Genomic DNA, 11505 nt, shown 5'->3' with positions numbered 1-11505 from the left:
TTGATAAGATTTAAAATCTTCATTGATCTTTCCAACCGTCTCAGCTTCCTCTGTTAGATGTAAGATTTTCTTTTGTCCTCCTCCGTGATTTGTCACCAATGTCACCATTAAATTTTTTCTTCCAGACCGTTAATTTTACCCAAGTAAAAAAAAAATTATTTCCTTTTTTTTTGTGGTGGGGGAGGGGGGGAATGCTACAGCCGCCTGTACGGACGCCCTGATACTTTAATGTTATTATTATATATATATACGCAGTTCTATAAATTCATCATTTTAATGAAATTAACAAGCTAAATTATGAACAAGGATTTTTTTTTTGCATACTTTATGAAGAAAAAAAATTAAGTGATGTCATCTATCCACGGTTCACAAAATTATTATCTCAACGTCCCGGAGCTGTACATTTTGTCCTTTGGCCTACTAAAATTTTACAATTCCTACTCGACAGCTAATTAAACACAAGAAGAAACTTCTGAGGATAACGAGAAAAACTGAAATAAAAATTGGCATTTTCCATAATATTCAATTTTCTTGCTCCTATTCTATATTAATATAAGTTCCAAAAATGTACAGTAGGTTAAATCTGCATCACTTGTATTGAAACATTAAAAACAAAAAATGTATCAGTACATTTGATTGCGGACTACCAAAACTAAAGAGTGTCTACCCAAAGTGATACTAGGGCTTGTGAAATTTTGTAAGCCCTGCTATTGATTCCTCAAAGGATTTTACGTAGACCTTGCATTTAAAAGGCGCGTTTTTCCACAACGAAGGTCAAACTATTCAGATATGTACGTACATAAATACGAATCTGCTGTTTGTCCTTCTCTTAAGTATTAATGTATCTATTAGTGTTAAGGCTCGGTCCAAGATCGATTTTTTTTGGTTCGGGCTTTTTTATAGAGCGATTTGTACAAAAATTGAATCGTTTAAAAAAAAATGGATTGTTTTTTGATCTTAATATATAAACAATTTTTTTTTTGCTTTCAATCTATGGACCGAATGTCTCCCCATTCTTGATTTATGAATGGTACAAATATGATTTATGCAACACAATTAAATTCATATGAACTAATTGTAGGTCCATGTTCAATAATTTTTAAAGACACGTGACGTTATCAATATTTGATCTATAAAATTGTTCTAAAGCCAATGTTCTTTAGACGGCGGTCCTGATCAAATTTCTTTAAAGGATTGTATTAGTTTATTGGACTAAAAATCAAAACGGTCTTAGACCCATCTATTATTTTCAGATTGAAACCCAACACCAGTATGAATGTATCTCTTTTTTAGGTGTAAAACAAATACGATTTACTTGCATAGTTTTGTCCATACTACTAGACAAACTTCTACAATTCGAGTCTAATTTGATCAGGGATACATTATTGGATGAATTATAACAACAATAATTAATGCTCTAACATCCCTCGAAATATTAAATACATTAGGATACGTAGGCTGCTATATATATATCTGGCATTATAATGAAAATACGTATATTTATCATCAAAAATTGTTTTATTGTTTTTCAAAGTATTCTCCTGCATGATTTATACACTTTTGCATACACTCAAATCAATTGTCAAAGTTTTTTTTGCACTCCGATGTTGACACCTCTAAAACATGGTTTTTAAACAACATCTTCTGGCGACGAAAATCGTTGACCACGCATTTTTTCGTGATGTGCGGGAATAAAAAGAAGTCATTGAGTGCCAAGTCAGGGCTGTATGGATGATGACCCATCAATTCGACGTTTTGGTCGGTCAAGAACTCTCATTGTCATGGTGAACAATGATTCGTCTTCTCTTGTTCGTTTTTCGAATTTCTCCCAAGACTTCAGGCAAACCAATTGTGATGTACCACTCAGAATTGACTTTCTTACGATGCTCAAGTGGAACAGGCGCCATATGACCAGTTTTACCGAAGAAACGGGCGACCATTTGCTTCGAAGTGCTTCTTCCACGAACAACTTTCGTTGGATTTTTCGAAGACCCATACGGTTGAGTGTTGTTTTGTTCGGGCTCATACGCATAGATTCATGATTCGTTACCTGTGATGATCTTATAAACATAATATGGCATGTATGCTGGTGGAAGAAATGCCTAAGGATGCCTCTTTCTCACGGTGTGTCACCTGAAGATCTTGCAGTATCACTTCATGCACGGTATCAATGTTCTCTGGCGCAACAGCTGTTTTTGGACGACCTTCACGGAATTCGTCTTTAAGTGAGCGTCGACCACGATTGCATTCATTAAACCAGTTTTTCACAATGCTATAGGATGATGCTTTATCGCCATACAAAGATTTAAGTTCATAAATACCTCTTGTTGTGATAATCTACGTCGAAAGTTGTGAAAAATGATTGCACGAAAATATTCACGACTTAATTCCAGTTTTTTTGCCAAATTATTTTTTTCAAGTCACAATAAACAACACAAATGATGTTCGTACGTCAAAACATTCTGAGTACGATTATGCTACAAAATTTTCAAACTTACCAAAGGAAATATCAAATTGCACCTGGGAACACTTAGTTTAGCCCTGATTAATTAACAATAAAATTTCAACAAAATTAATACTATTAATAGATGTATGTATGAGCTATATTAATAGTTAACTTAATCACCCTTAGCGGCAGTTATGGCTGCCAGGCAGCGGTGGAAAGCCTTGCATCCACTTTGGATATAGTCATGGTGTCCCAGTGCTGACTGACAATGGGTTTGAGAGCCGTGGTGTTTGTATGACGGACACTGCAGGCATCCTCCTCGACATGCGCCCAAAAGGGGTAATCGAGGGGGTTAGCATCAAGGCTTTAGGGAGCCCCAAAGTGTCAAAAAAGAGTTCAAAAGAACTCAAAAGTATCTTGCTTTGAGGGGATGGGTTTATTTCATTGCTGGTGTAAAAAGTGGCCTCTCCACACTCACAAGCTTCATTCCACCCACTTTTTATAGATCTCTGGACAAACTGGTGTAAAACCCCGAGATCTCTTGCATGGGCTCTCATGTACTTGGGGAGATTGGCCTGGGATGTTTTCTTTGACTCCTTCGAGTCAGTTTGGCCTTTTTGACAGATCCCTTCTTCCTCTCCAATGTTTCGAACTTTCAGAGGGTGTAGACGGTCGTCCTGGAGACGCCAACTACTTGGAGTGCACGAATGGAAATTTGTCGATCCCTTTCTTGTGTCATTTTCTCGACTTGTACGTAAGCTACAGATCTAAAATATGATTGGTTTTGTATCTAATTGTTTATGCTTTAACATATCTAAATACCAATTAATTAGAATCACTCAACCTTTATTAATTATTGAATTAGTAAGTGTTCAGATTTCAATGGACCACCTGGTATATTATAATTTGTGTTGGATCAATCGCACAACTGATGAGTACTTTAGACTCTAGAGCCCTTACTAACGAAAATAGTTCTCCATGTATACACGCTGGATGCTAAATACAAAAACTAGCGAGAGATGATTCATTTTTATATACCAGGGCTTATATTTTACTCAAATCATAACGTATACCGTAAATCCATATACATTATGATATACATAGGAGATCAATACTAAAAACAAACAGAAACACTTCTCCTTGTAAATGTACATACTCGATGGTAAATGCACACGCATGTAATATTTCATTCCTACAACTACATTGTAATTTCTTAATCAAAAATATGATTATGATCAGGGTGCACCATATTCAATAACCCTGTTTACATGCTCGATGCTACATGCTAAATGACTGCGAGATATACATTGTTATATTTTATTTCAAAAGTGACATCATTTCGTGTAAATATTCCTACAGGTAAACTTAGCTTTGTTAACATAGAATTACCTACTTAATTCATTCTAAAAATTGCGAAGAAATTATATGACAATGATGCACTGGGAGTACTTTAGAGATAAATAGCATTTGATATGATAAATCACCAACTGATTTTGGATCTTTTCTTTGTTTTTATAAGAGTTGTGTGATAAAACAAAGGTAATGAATGACGTTTTATAATTTGTACCATTGAAAAAGTGTACATTTTCACTTCTCTAAAGAAAATATACCAAATCATGTCTTCAATTGTTTGAATCTCATTAGGGATTATACTATACAGTAGTTTTTCATAAATTGCATCTAAATCCGTCTCTTAAAATGTTGCGACTATTCTCGTAGCGAAGGATTAAATATTATTTTTTTGAGTAATAAATAATAGTCTCTTATATGTATTATAGAAGATTAGCATAAAATAAGATGCTAATATCGGTGATCAAATTGCAAGTTCAGACCCTCCCTTGTCTAAAAACATACTTGGTATAATGTGTAAATATCTAAAAGAAGAAACTATAAATTTATTCAAACTGATTTCTTTGTTCTGAGGGTTGCAAAAACAATGAAAAACTGGCTGAATTATTATCTAAACCTTGCTCCCTCAAAAAATTACTTTTATTCCTCAAAATCAGTTACTTTCTATCCAAATATTGGACAAAAGTGGTTGATTTGGTAGAACAACAATCTATATTTTGTTATAAAATTGTAGTGCTAATTTTATCACACTTCATTTTATTGCATAACATTCTGTCTTTGTTTCGTCATCGGCATGCCAAAATAATCGTTGACAAATATATTTTGTCTTGTGTCTCAATGTTAATTCATTAAGTTTAAGAACTCCATGTAGGGAAAATGTAAGCATTAGCATCTTTTCTCCTTTCTGATTGTTTTAAAACTGTCATTTGTGGATTGTTCCCAATTTTTTGAGAAAATTTGAATAAATATGGAAATCCCAGGGTTATGTAAATAACTTTTGTGGGGAAAAAACATAGTTGATTGTTTTAAAAAAAGTATCAATCACGGGTTTAGTCAAATCAAATGTTCCCTCTTTTAAATATATGTAAATCCTTGTATTATAATGGACTTGCGAGATTTTTTTATGAAGTTTTTTTGTCATTAATAAAAAAAAAACATTGCCTATTCAAAAATTGTCTCTGTGTGTTATGTAATAAATTCTTAAAATAAAAATAAACTTCGGTGTGTCTAAGCATCTAGTTGAGAAGTCTATGGTCTTAGTCAAACAAACGCAGAGCAATATAGCCAAGCGTTACAACTCTCTGGTCTTCCTCTTTATTGAACAACAATATTTGTTTACTCAGTAGTTGCATTCAAGGGGTGGGCTAGAGTGGCTGTAGCTCCCCACCCAAATTAAGGTATTTTTGCTTTTTACTAAAAAATGTAATATTTGAAAAAAATTCAAAAATTTATATTTTAAATTTAATTCTTGAAATTTTTCTCCAAAAAATTTAATACTTGAAATTTAATTTTTGCATATTTTTCTCCAAAAAATTTAATTTTTGGAGAAAAGCTCTGAATTTTTGAAATTTTCTTTCGCAAAAATTTAATTTTTGTCAATAACTATGAATTTTTGAAATTCTTGTGGAAAAAATTAAATATTTGAGATTTCATTTTAGAAATTTTTTTCTAAAATAATTAATATTGCAATTTTTTTTTCCAAAAAATGTAATTTTTTGGAAATGGCCGACAAAGATTTGAATTTTGAAATTTAAAAAAAATTGAAATTTAATTACATAATTTTTTTTCCAAAAAACTGCAAAAACTAAGCCCGCCTCAAAATATATTTCTTTGGATGCCCCTGTTTAGTGTTGCGTCAATACACAGGACTGCAGTTCGGTCCAGCCACATAAGTCGGTTCTTTTTGTATTGCGTAAAATCAATACCTCGTAACGTTATTCAGAGTATTATAACACACTGAAATATCTCATGGATAGCAGGAAGCATTAACTGACTCACAAGAAAACTACTCCAAGAGGTCAACAACGACTCCCCAATCACGACTAATGCCTTAATGGACATGCTGGACCAGGCAAGGACGAAGATGTTACGGTCCAATATCGAACAAGTCGTGCGCAGAGGAGGTATTCATGGACGTAGTGTATCAGCCTTTACTATATGTGATCTGAAGCAAGATGACAGCTTTTGGTCAATTATGCTCTGATCCAATTAGTCTGCATTAGTTTCATCTCCAAAAATAAGAAATAACCAAAATTAATAAGGCTGTGAATAATTTTGAGGACAAGTGTTATATTTCGCCAAGTAGTGTGAAAATACGCACACCACAATAAATAAAGGTCAATAAGCGTATAAAGACCTACTCTTAATAAGGCTATCTATGTACTCATTAATTAATTAATCTCTTATTCACTCTTTTATTACGCACTTGATTTGAATTATACTCGTATTATTATACTCCGTTTTATTTACTTCTTTTTTTATCATATATTGCGAGTGTGTGCGAAAATTAAGACTGATTACCACATCTATCGTGTGTCTACACGTTTAAATCTATATATAAACTTAAACGTGTATACGCATAATACACACACACAAATGTTCCAGGTGGTTTAAGCAAAATAATAGACTAAAAATGAGCTACTTTCAACAAAATACAGCTAAAAAATCGGCTAAATGTTTTTTTTTATAAATCTAGTGACGTATTACGGACTATTTATTTGTGATAGTTCCCATAGATTGTTTTCATGATAGCTCACAATGACAGACAGCACAAATAAAATAAATAGAAAAAAAAAATATTTGCCGAAATTATCTAAATATAATTTGTCAAAAACTTTGTCAATGTCAATTCCCATTATTTATTTCTTAATCCAGAGGAGTTCATATGTATACAGTAAACCTTAGATAATAAAAAAGGATCTTAATGCAGTTTTATGTTACATTGAAAACTTTAATGTGAATATAATCAATTTATACGCCCAAAATCGAGCTTATATTCTTCTTTTTTCTGACAGCAATAAAAATCAGCCAAACTATTGCAAAAAACAGCTAAGATATCCAGCCATCAGCTAGAAAATCAAAAATCAGCTAATCCAGCAACACTGATGATAGATGTGGTAATCCGCCATTAGTAGGTTTATTGAATTAGGAGGTGCTTAGACATTTTTGTATTGTTTGCAGAGTCTGGCTTTATAAGTGATCCCAATTAGTGATGTAAATTTTGTGATTTTTTTAGCTGGCCCGTTTTTTTTGGAATTGATAATCTGAAGCATGAATTTTCTTTTCCTAAGGAGATGTATTTAATAATTAATTCCTCATTAGTGAACATCCTTTCCTAGATACATTCAATTGTATTCTAAACCTGATTGAACATTCCTGTGTGCTCATAAAAGACGGAGTATAACCCTGGGGATTTGTTGCAGAGTTACAATTGTAAGTCTTAGTTGGATCAGAGTAGAATTGGGGATCGACATCGGACAAATTCTTGCCAATTTCCTTGTTTATTTCCTTCTCTCTGTTCCTCCCTTGTCACAGTTGATTGTAGCTGATCTCCTCCAAAAAATTCGGATATTTTGGGTTTCTTTCTTTTAAAATGCCAATTATAGACAAACGATTTGCATCACTAAGCCCAATATAGCAATTCATCACTGAAGTTGACATTCAAATCAAGTAAGAAAGTCAAGCCACCCGTCACTTAGCCCTCACAACAAGCTGTTGATTCATAATATATCACTATATCTTCATCTAAGGAAGTAGGTGACTCTTTTTAAACATAAATTCATTCTGCTTCAACACCCAAATAAACTCCGTCCTTATCTTCCCATTCCGATGTATTTATTGTATAGGCACACTCCATGTGATTTTCAATTTACGAGTCTGAGAGGTGGTTTTTATTATAATTTTAGAGAAGATACATTATTTGTCAATAAGCTAATTACAGCTTATTGATAAAGTCCTTATGTCTACGCTATGTAGATGAAACGAGTATAAGTATTATCATCGAAAATATTCCTTATGATCATGTTCAAGCCTCTGCCAGTCCAGGGGCGTCTGCAAGATTATATATATATATTTTTTTTAACAAGGGGGGCCTTCGTTTTTGGATTTTTTATTTAATTTTAAGAAAAAATGAAAAATTAAATTATTTGGAAAAAAATTCCAAGATTAATTTTTTAGAAAAATAATTTCAAAAATCCAAAGCTATTCACAAAAATTTAATTTTTGAAGAAAAAAAATTGAAATATTTAATATTTACATAAAAAAAATTGAAAAATCCACAATTGTGCGCAAAAATTTGTATTTCAAAAATTTAATTTGAAAAATTAGATTTCAAATATTAAATTTTTTGGAGAAACAATTCAAAAATCCATAGCTATTCACAGAAAATTAAATCAAACTTCAAATATTCTCCTTAATTTGGAGAACTACAGCCTCTCCAGCCCGCAAACACATACAAAATGTGTTATTGTTTAAGTCAGGTGAAAAACTACCGACCAATGTGACCATGACCTTTGGGCCTTTCTACAAAATAAATATGCTCTTTTTAAGACTTATTTTGCATCTCCCTACCCATGTTTGCATTCGGCAATATACATACTTTATTATGGCATGTGTCTCCCACCCTCCTACCTGCATTTGTTATAGCCCAGAAGTCTGAGCTACTCGTACACAATATAGTACATAGCAACACAAATAAATGACTCATCATCCCCCCTGAGAGTAAATTTAGCATGTGATCGGTATTAAGCATTTGAAATGTATTACGTCATTTTGTAATCGTCTCATAAATAGTAGAGGTTATTAACTAAATCTGCTGTATGTATTAATATCATATTTTATTAATACACAAGCTATATATTAATCTCATAATTAATACGTAGGGTAAAGAAATAGTCCTACGTCGTATAGATTTGTGACCAATAATCCTAATTTGATTTCATGTTGTTCGTAGAAAAAAAGAATACGCAAAAAACATAATCACGTACTAGCTTTTTGAAATAAACACCGACCTAATGGATTTTCCTCTCAGCTGTTTTTATGAGTTAACTCACGTGTAATGATTCACTAGCTGCTGATTTTACTAGTTGTAGTAGTACCTGGCATTACCAGGTAATTGTCTAAAAGACATTTTTCTTTAATAATATAGAACAAGGATGGGCAACTGACGGCCCGGTGGAACCTAGTGGTCACTCAGTGTGGCCTGCAAATAGATCATTAATATATTTTTTTTTTTTAAAGACCTTGTTCCTGCAGCTTTAACACTGCGAGCTTACAGGCAGACCCGTTTTTTCAAGCAAAGAGTGGGGAATTCATTTTGGAGGCTTTTCCCCGATGGTACGTTTTACACGTTTCAGAGATTTTGTTCTCTCAATGTTCAGCATTTTTGGGAGCACATAGACTTGTGAAATCAGTTTTTCCACCATGAAGCACATATAATCCAAAGAGAGAAACAGACAGTTGGCATTATTGAATGTAAGCTATTTGCAATAAGTAGTTTTTTTTAAGGAAACTTTTTTATACAAAGGAGTTAAACTTCCTTTTTTCACATTTTTTTAATGATTTTTTTTGTCTTTGTTGCTTATTAAGAACATGTAAAATGCATTTATTTGCAGAATATAGTTGCATATTGGTGCAATAAACATAGAGATATAAATACATATGACATATATTCTTATTTAAAATCGCATGTAACGTCTGTCATATATTCAGTTATTTGAAGTGTGTGGTCATGTGGCCTTCCAAACATAGTAGTTCTGATTATTTTTCCAATATTTTTTTCAAAAATTCACAATTTTTCACAAAAATACAAATTTTTGGGGAAAAAATTCAAAAATTAAATTTTTGGAAAACAAATTCGCAACTATTCACAAAAAATTAAATTTTTGGAAAAAAAATTCAAAAATCCACTTCTATTTACCAAAAATTAAATTTGTTGGAATAATAATTCATAAACTACCTTTCAAATATTTATTTTTTTGGGTAAAATTTTCAAAAGTATATAGTTATTCAGTGAAAATTAAATTTCAAATAAAATTTTTTGAAAATTAAATTAAATTTCAAATATTAAAATTTTTGAAAATTAAATTAAATTTCAAATATTAATTTTTTATTAAAAATTACTTTAAATTTCAAATACTCTTTTAAAAGCAAAATTCATTCATTTGATGGATACAAGCTCTCTAGTCACCACCTGCGGACGCCCTTGCACACTCACACCTAACTACTCAATACTTATTTCAATCCATATGATGTGTCCTCTCCTCAATAATAAAAGAATAATAATATGAGTTTGAGAAAAAAAAATTAATATGTTGGTATGACTGATGAGTACTTTAGTTTTTAAAGTGTTTCTTAAATAAATTGTTTTACATAAGAACGTTTACATTTAACTCAAATTTTAGCATATATGCACATGCATGGGTGTTGCTAGCTTCCATGATTGGTAGCCCCAAAAATTATCAAGGTTCATTATTTATACACCTTTGTGATAATAAAAAAAAAAAAAATAGGGGGGTTCATGAAGTACCTCCCCTAAAAAATTAACTAGCATATGAATTAAGATTCATATACATCAGAGACCAGTAACAAAAACAAACAGAAACAGTGCTCTTGTTATACATGTACACGCCTGCAATATTTCGTTAATACATTAGCATTTCTTATATCAAAAATATTTCAATGATTTACATCAGGGAGCACTAAGTGTATCCTGTATACATGTTCAATGCTATATGCATATACCTACAATATTTTATTGATACGACTAAATTTTTATATTTTAGATCAAAATACGTATATGATATACATCAGAAAGCACTATAGACAGTGCCCCCGGTGACTTGTCATATATTTGTACAGACAGAAAGACAGACAAACTTTGCCTTATTAATAGGATTATTTTGATTTTATATTAATTTAATTTATACAAATCAAGGGCCTTTGTCTAGAATTCGTGGTATTTCTAATACAATTAATAAAATTACACGAGTCAACAAAATGTCCCCCCCCCCGTATTGACATTTGATATGTCTTTTAGACTAATTTTACCTTCACAAATAGGAAATCCCCCGTTATAGGTCGAAATTTCTGTTTTTGTATCCTACAGAGTGCTTTTTTGAACAAATCTTTTGTCTAAATTTACATTATATAATCTTATTAAGCATTGAAAAGATACATATACAAGAAAAAAACAATGAAATATAGTTTGTAGATACATGTTTCCGATTTTGAAAATATAATTTAAGTATTTTTATAAATGTTTTTTGATTCGGAGAAATATCTTCAAAGTATAAATATATACCCTTACTTTGGATGTCTAATAAATTCATTTAAAAAAAGTGAAGACATACAACTTCATGTTTATAGAAACAACACTTTAAAGAAATAGTATTTTTAAAGTTATTTATGATTGCTTGCTTGTAGAAATATTTTTGTATAATTATGAAACCATCAAGGTTTATTGATAGTACATATTATATGAAATGTTCCTCACTCTAGACCACCACAAAAACAAAAATATGAGGTTATATATAGGCCATTACTATGTTTTTTGAGGTAAGGGGAATCAGGAAATCACCATTTCAATCCATGGGTAAACATTTGTTGAATATCAATTCAATATATTTAATCATTAATAGTTTGCACCAATAAAGATACAGAAGGCTACAAAATGTGTTTTTTTTTTGTAAATTTGTCTTTTTCATTTAGAT

General features: G+C 31.5%; 1 long non-coding RNA gene across 1 annotated transcript; it reads left to right on the top strand.

Moving 5' to 3' along the window:
- The first annotated feature begins 5119 nt into the window (after positions 1 to 5119).
- On the top strand, positions 5120 to 6250 carry LOC139907237 (uncharacterized). The gene is made up of 2 exons (XR_011783685.1): positions 5120 to 5193; positions 5606 to 6250. It is a non-coding gene; the product is annotated as an uncharacterized lncRNA (long non-coding RNA).
- The last annotated feature ends 5255 nt before the right edge of the window (positions 6251 to 11505 follow it).

Source organism: Lepeophtheirus salmonis, chromosome 14 (assembly GCF_016086655.4).
Source record: "Lepeophtheirus salmonis chromosome 14, UVic_Lsal_1.4, whole genome shotgun sequence".
In the NCBI taxonomy this organism is placed as follows: Eukaryota; Metazoa; Arthropoda; class Copepoda; order Siphonostomatoida; family Caligidae; genus Lepeophtheirus; species Lepeophtheirus salmonis.
Note: the sequence above shows the minus strand (reverse complement) of the source record. Positions and strands in the feature narration are given on the sequence as shown.